Source organism: Hylobates moloch, unplaced genomic scaffold (assembly GCF_009828535.3).
Source record: "Hylobates moloch isolate HMO894 unplaced genomic scaffold, HMol_V3 SCAFFOLD_10, whole genome shotgun sequence".
Lineage (NCBI taxonomy): Eukaryota > Metazoa > Chordata > Mammalia > Primates > Hylobatidae > Hylobates > Hylobates moloch.
The window spans coordinates 22,663,281-22,670,124 of record NW_026652285.1 but is presented as its reverse complement, the minus strand read 5'-3'; the positions used below and the strand labels follow the sequence as shown (position 1 = coordinate 22,670,124).

Genomic DNA, 6,844 nt, shown 5'->3' with positions numbered 1-6,844 from the left:
AAAAAAAAAAAAAAAAAAAAAAAATTCAGAGGAAAGCAAACTCTGAGTTGAGAACCTTCACCTCTATGAGAATCAGAATCACCTATGGAGTTCAGAAATACAGATGCCTGCCTGGGTGCGATAGCTCGCGCCTGTAATCCCAGCACTTTGGGAGGTGAGGTGGGTGGATCACGAGGTCAGGAGTTAAGATCAGCCTGGCCAACATGGTGAAATCCCAGTCTCTACCAAAAATACAAAAATTAGCTGGGCGTGGTGGTGTGCACCTGTAATCCCAGCTACTCAAGAGGCTGAGGCAGGAGAATAGCTTGAACCCGGGAGGCGGAGGTTGCAGTAAGCCAAGATCATGCCATTGCACTCCAGCCTGGGCAACAGAGTGAGACTCCATCTCAAAAAAAATTAAAAAAAAAAAAAAAAAGGCTGGGCGCAGTGGCTCATGCCTGTAACCCCAACACTTTGGGAGGTCAAGGCAGGTGGATCACGAGGTCATCAGATCAAGACCATCCTGGCCAACGTGGCAAAACCCCGTCTCTAGTAAAAACACAAAAATTGGCCGGGCATAGTGGCACACGCATGTAGTCCTAGCTACTCGGGAGGCTGAGGCAGAAGAATCACTTGAACCAGGGAATCGGAGGTTGCAGTGACCTGAGATTGTACCACTGCACTCCAGAGCCTGGCAACAGAGCGAGACTCAGTCTCAAAAAAAAAAAAAGAAGAAGAAATACAGATGCTTAGACCCCACTCCACAGCAAATACATCAGAAAGTGGTGTTATTAAAAGCAGTATTTTAATTTTTTCTAATTAAAATCATATATTAACATTCAATTACAAAAATATATAATGTGGCCAGGTGCAGTGGCTCACGCCTGTAATCCCAGCACTTTGGAAGGCCAAGGCGGGTGGATCACAAGGTCAGGAGTTTGAGACCAGCCTGGCCAACATAGTGAAAACCCATCTCTACTAAAAATACAAAAAATTACCTGGGTGTGGTGCCAGGCGCCTGTAATCCTAGCTACTTGGGAGGCAGAGGCAGAAGAATTGCTACAACCTGGGAGGTGGAGGTTACAGTGTGCCAAGATGGCGCCACTGCACTCCAGCCTGGGCGACAGTGCGAGACTCCGTCTGAAAAAAAAAAAAAAAATTTTTTTCTTGCTGCCAGGTGCGGTGGCTCACGCCTATAATCCCGGCACTTTGGGAGGTCAAGGTGGGTGGATCACGAGGTCAGGAGCTCGAGACCAGCCTGACCAACATGGTGAAACCCCGTCTCTTCTAAAAATACAAAAATTAGCTGGGCGTGGTGGCGCATGCCTGTAATCCCAGCTACTCAGGAGGCTGAGGCAGGAAAATCGCTTGAACCCGGGAGGCAGATGTTGCAGCGAGCCAAGATCACGCCACTGCACTCCAGCCTGGACGACAAAGCGAGACTCCATCTCAAAATAACTAACTAACTAACTAACTAACTAACTAAATAAATAAATAAACATTTTTTACTTTTGCATTTTTTTAAATACTTAAAAATATGGACTGCTTCACGAATTTGCGTGTCGTCCTTGCATAGGGGCCATGCTAATCTTCTCTGTGTCGTTCCAATTTTAGTACATGTGCTGCCTAAGCAAGCACCAGTTTACCATTTTATACAATGCAATGTATCTTTGACATTATTCCATAAAGATCTCCATCCCTAACAGCTGCCATAATTATTCCATTGTATGGTTTCCTTTTTTTTATTATCATGAAGAATGCTATTTTGACATTGGCAGTGAGCCAAAATCATGCCACTGCACTCCAGCCTGGGTGACACAGCAAGACTGTCTCAATAAAACACAAAACAAAACAAAAAAACCCTAAAACTTGTTTATAGTGTCCCAAGGAATCCAGGAACAGTGTAAATCTGAATCAAGAGTAATTAATTCATAGCTCAATTTTAAAAGCTGGCAACTGCATCTTTCTTTTTCTTTTCTTTTCTTTTTTTTTTTTTTTTTGAGACAGAGTCTCACTCAGTTGCCCAGACTGGAGTGCAGTGGCGTGATCTCGGCTCACTGAAAGCGCCACCTCCCAGGTTCACGCCATTCTCCTGCCTCAGCCTCCCCAGTAGCTGGGACTACACGCACCTGCCACCACGCCCGGCTAATTTTTTTGTATTTTTAGTAGAGACAGGGTTTCACTGTGTTAGCCAGGATGGTCTCTATCTCCTGACCTCATGATCCGCCCATCTCGGCCTCCAAGAGTGCTGGAATTACAGGCGTGAGCATCTCGGCCTCCAAGAGTGCTCGAATTACAGGCGTGAGCCACCGCGCCCAGCCAGGCATCTGCAGCTTTCAAAGCTCCACAGGAGATTTTGATGAACATTCTTGGATAAAAGCTAGTGCTGTAAGAGGATTGGCAAAAACCATATTTCTCAAGTGAAATTACACACATCACTGCAGACATAAATCAGTTCTTGGGGCCCAGCACGGTGGCTCAGGCCTGTAATCCCAGCACTTTGGTAGGCTGAGGCGGGCAGATCACCTGAGGTCGGGAGTTCAAGACCAGCCTGACCAACATGGAGAAATCTCGTCTCTACTAAAAATACAAAATTAGCTAGGCGTGGTGGCACATGCCTATAATCTCAGCTACTAGGGAAGCTGAGGTAATCGCTTGAACCCAGGAGGCAGAGGTTGCGGTGAGCCGAGATTGTGCTGTTGCACTCCAGCCTGGGCAACAAGAGTAAAACTTTGTCTCAAAAAGAAAACAAAAATCAGTTCTCATAGTTCACTAGAATGCCGGTGAACATTTTATTTTCTCCATCACATTTAGAATAACGACGAAGCAGTAAGGGAAGTAACAACTGATGTGCTTGAAAACAAAACCTCCTCTATATCACATTCAACACCATCCAGTCTAGACCTTTGTTGTACAGCAACGAAACTGGAAGAGCACTGCTTAAAAGATCCTCAGCGTCCCTTTCACCAGAAGAAAGGTAACAGGAGCACCAGAAGCATGATTAGGGTTCCTGTGTGGTCTGCTTCTCAGTGAAAGACCTGTTTAACCGAACACCAGGACAATAAGCAAAACACAACTGTCATGATTCCAAGCCTTGGCCCCTAATATCTTTCACTTCTCTGACCTCTCAACTTTATGTCTATAGGTAGTCACATATAGTTACTATATAACTCAGTTTCTTCATCTGTAAAACAGACTTAATGACCCTCATGGGATAACTGAGAGGTTAGCTTTTTTTCTTTCTTTTTAAGACAGAGTCTCGCTTTGTCGCCCAGGATGGAGTCCAGTGGCGTGATCTTGGCTCACTGCAAGCTCCGCCTCCCGGGTTCACGCCATTCTCCTGCCTCAGCCTCCCGAGTAGCTGGGACTACAGGCGCCCGCCACCACACCCGGCTAATTTTTTTGTATTTTTGAGTAGAGACGGGGTTTCACCACGTTAGCCAGGATGGTCTCGATCTCCTGACCTCGTGATCCACCTGCCTCGGCCTCCCAAAGTGCTGGGATTACAGGCGTGAGCCACCCCGCCTGGCCTAATTTTTGTATTTTTAGTAGAGATGGGGTTTCACCATGTTGGCCAGGCTGGTCTTGAACTCCTGACCTCAGGTGATCCACCGGCCTCAGCCTTCCAAAGTGCTGGCATTACAGGCGTGAGCCACCACACCTGGCCTAATTTTTGTATTTTTAGTAGAGACGGGGTTTCACCATGTTGGCCAGGCTGGTCTTGAACTCCTGACCTCAGGTGATCCACTCACCTCGACCTCTCAAAGTACTCAGGTTACAGGTGTGAGCCACCATGCCCAGCCAGATCTTTTTTTTTTTTTTTTTTTTTGAGACGGAGTTTCACTCTTGTCGCCCAGGCTGGAATACAGTGGTGCCATCTTGACTCACCGCAACCTTTGCCTGCCGGGTTCAAGCGATTCTCCTGCCTCAGCCTCCCAAGTGGCTGGGATTACAGGCATGCGCCACCATGCCCAGCTACTTTTGTATTTTTAGTAGAGACAGGGTTTCTCCATGTTGGTCAGGCTGGTCTCGAACTCCTGATCTTGGGTAATCCACCCACCTCGGCCTCCCAAAGTGCTGGGATTACAGGCGTGAGCCACCGTGCCTGACCAGATCTTCTAGCTTTTAATACTATCTATTTAAAAAAAATAAAATTAGCGAGGCACTGTGGCTCACACCTGTAATCCCAGCACTTTAGAAGGCCAAGGCAAGGTTGTGGGGTGGTTGAGGCCACGAGTTTCAGATCAGCCTGGGCAACATAGCGAGACTCCATCTCTCACTCTCTCTTTTTTTTTTTTGAGAGGGAGTCTTGCTCTGTTGCCCAGGCTAGAGTGCAGCTATCTTGGCTCACAACCTCCGCCTCCTGGGTTCAAGCGATTCTCCTGCCTCAGCCTCCCAAGTAACTGGGATTACAGGCGCCCGCCACTGCGCCTGGCTAATGTTTCTATTTTTAGTAGAGACAAGGTTTCACCATCTTGGCCAGGCTGGTCTCGAACTCCTGACCTCGTGATCCGCCTACCTCGGACTCCCAAAGTGCTGAGATTACAGGCGTGAGCCATCGCACCCAGCCGTGAGACTCTATCTCTAAAAGATTAATTAATTAGGCCGGGCATGGTGGCTCATGCCTGTAATCCCAGCACTTTGGGAGGCCAAGGTGGGCAGATCACCTGAGGTCAGGAGTTCAAGACCAGCCTGACCAACATGGAGAAATCCAGTCTCTACTAAAAATACAAAATGAGCCGGACATGGTGGCGCATGCCTTTAATCCCAGCTACTCGGGAGGCTGAGGCAGGAGAATCGCTTGAACCCAGGAGGCAGAGGTTGCAGTGAGCCGAGATCACACCATTGCACTCCAGCCTGGGCATCAAGAGCAAAACTGTCTCAAAAAAAAAAAAAAAGAAAAAAATTAGGTGGGCATGATGGCAGGCGCCTATAATCCCAGCTACCCAACTACCTGGGAGGCTAAGGCAGGGAGAACTGCTTGAACCTGGGAGGCAGAGGTTGCAGTGAGGCCAGATCACGACACTGCATTGCAGCCTGGGCAACAAAGCGAGACTCTGTCTCAAAAAAAAAAAAAAAAAAAAAAAAAAAAAGACACAGGACAGGTCTCGGAAAAAAAAAATACAAAAAGGTAAACAATGCAAGTTCAAGTGAGAGTCCGAAATGGCAAGCATACATAATTACCAAAAGCAGTATAAGCAATAAAAAGCAGACATAAATGCACTATAGGAGGTTGGAGGAAGAACTGGCGAGGGCATTAGGAAACATTTTGAAAAGCTGAGTTTGAAACCAGGCTTTACTAGCATTTGAAAAGGTGTACTGGTAGGGCAATTTGGCTTCAGGAACTGTTGTAAACAAAGGCAATGTGACACATATAAACCAGTTTGGGCTGGAGCTGACTGAATAGGAAATAATTTCTACAAGGTTTCCTCCCATTTAAAACGAAGGCCAAAGTCCTCAGTGTAACACTTACATTCTTCGGTTCCTATTCCAGACTAATTATGTCCCTTCTTCCCTCACAAAATCTACATTCCTGTCAAAGACTATAACCTGGCCATAACCTGAACACATCCTATGTTTCCTCCATAGCTTTGCTCATCTATTAAGTATTAAGAAGTGTGGGCTTAGGCCCGGCATGATGACTCACACCTGTAATCCCAGCACTTTGGGAGGCTGAGGCAGGCGAATTACCTGAGGTCGGGAGTTCGAGACCAGCCTGACCAACATGACCACATCTCTACTAAAAATACAAAATTAGCTGGGTGTGGTGGCGCATGCCTGTAATCCCAGCTACTCCAGAGGCTGAGGCAGAAGAATCACTCGAACCTGGGAGGCGGAAGTTGCGGTGCGCCAAGATCGTGCCACTGCACTCCAGCCTGGGCATCAAGAGTGAAACTCCATCTCAAAAAAAAAAAAAAAAAAAAAGAAGTGTGGGCTTGGTGGGGCACAGTGGCTCATGCCTGTAATCCCAGCACATTGGGAGGCCAAGGCAGGTGGATCACTTGAGGTCAGGAGTTCGAGACCAGCCTGGCTAAGATGGTGAAACCCCAACTCTAGTAAAAATACAAATATCAGCCAGGTATGGTGGCACACGCCTGTAATCCCAGATACTCAGGAGGCTAAAGCAGGAGAATTCCTTCAACCTGGGAGGTGAAGGCTGCAGTGAACCGAGATTGCACCACTGCACTCCAGCCTGGGATACAGGACAAGACTCTGCCTCCAAAAAAAAAAAAAAGTGTGGGCTAGTCACTGTGACCCACACCTGTAATCTCAGCACTTTGGGAGGCCAAGGTGGGTGGATCGCTTCAGGCTAGGAGCTTGAGACCAGCCCAGCAACATGGTGAAACCCCGTGTCTACTAAAAATACAACAAAAAATTAGCCAGCATGGTGCACCTGTAGTCCCAGCTACTCAAGAAGCTGAGGCACAAGAATTGCTTGAATCCAGAAAACGGGGTTAGGATGCAGTGAGCTGAGATCACGCCACTGCACTCCAGCCTGGGTGACGGACCAAGACTCTGTCTCAAAGAAAAAAAAAAAAAAAAAGTGTGCTCCTGACTGGGGTTGGTGGCTCACACCTATAAATCAGTACTTTGGGAAGTCGAGGTGGGTGGATCACTTGAGGCCTGGAGTTCAAGACCAGCCTGGCCAACATGGTGAAACCCCGTATCTACTAAAAATACAAAAATTAGCCAGGTGTGGTGGTGCATGCCTGTAATCCCAGCTACTTAGGAGGGTGGGGCACAAGAATTACTTGAACCAGGCAGGCAGAGGTTGCAGTGAGCCAAGATCTTGACACCGCACTCCAGCCTCAGTGACAGAGCAAGACTCTGCCTCAAAAAAAAAAAAAAAAAAAAAAAAAAAAAA

At 47.3% G+C, this 6,844-nt stretch overlaps 1 non-coding gene across 1 annotated transcript; it reads right to left on the bottom strand.

The window, feature by feature from the left end:
* Positions 1–1,510: 1,510 nt before the first annotated feature.
* LOC116476105 (U6 spliceosomal RNA) lies at positions 1,511–1,617 on the bottom strand. Its single transcript, XR_004250157.1, has one exon. It is a non-coding gene; the product is annotated as a U6 spliceosomal RNA (small nuclear RNA).
* Positions 1,618–6,844: the final 5,227 nt, after the last annotated feature.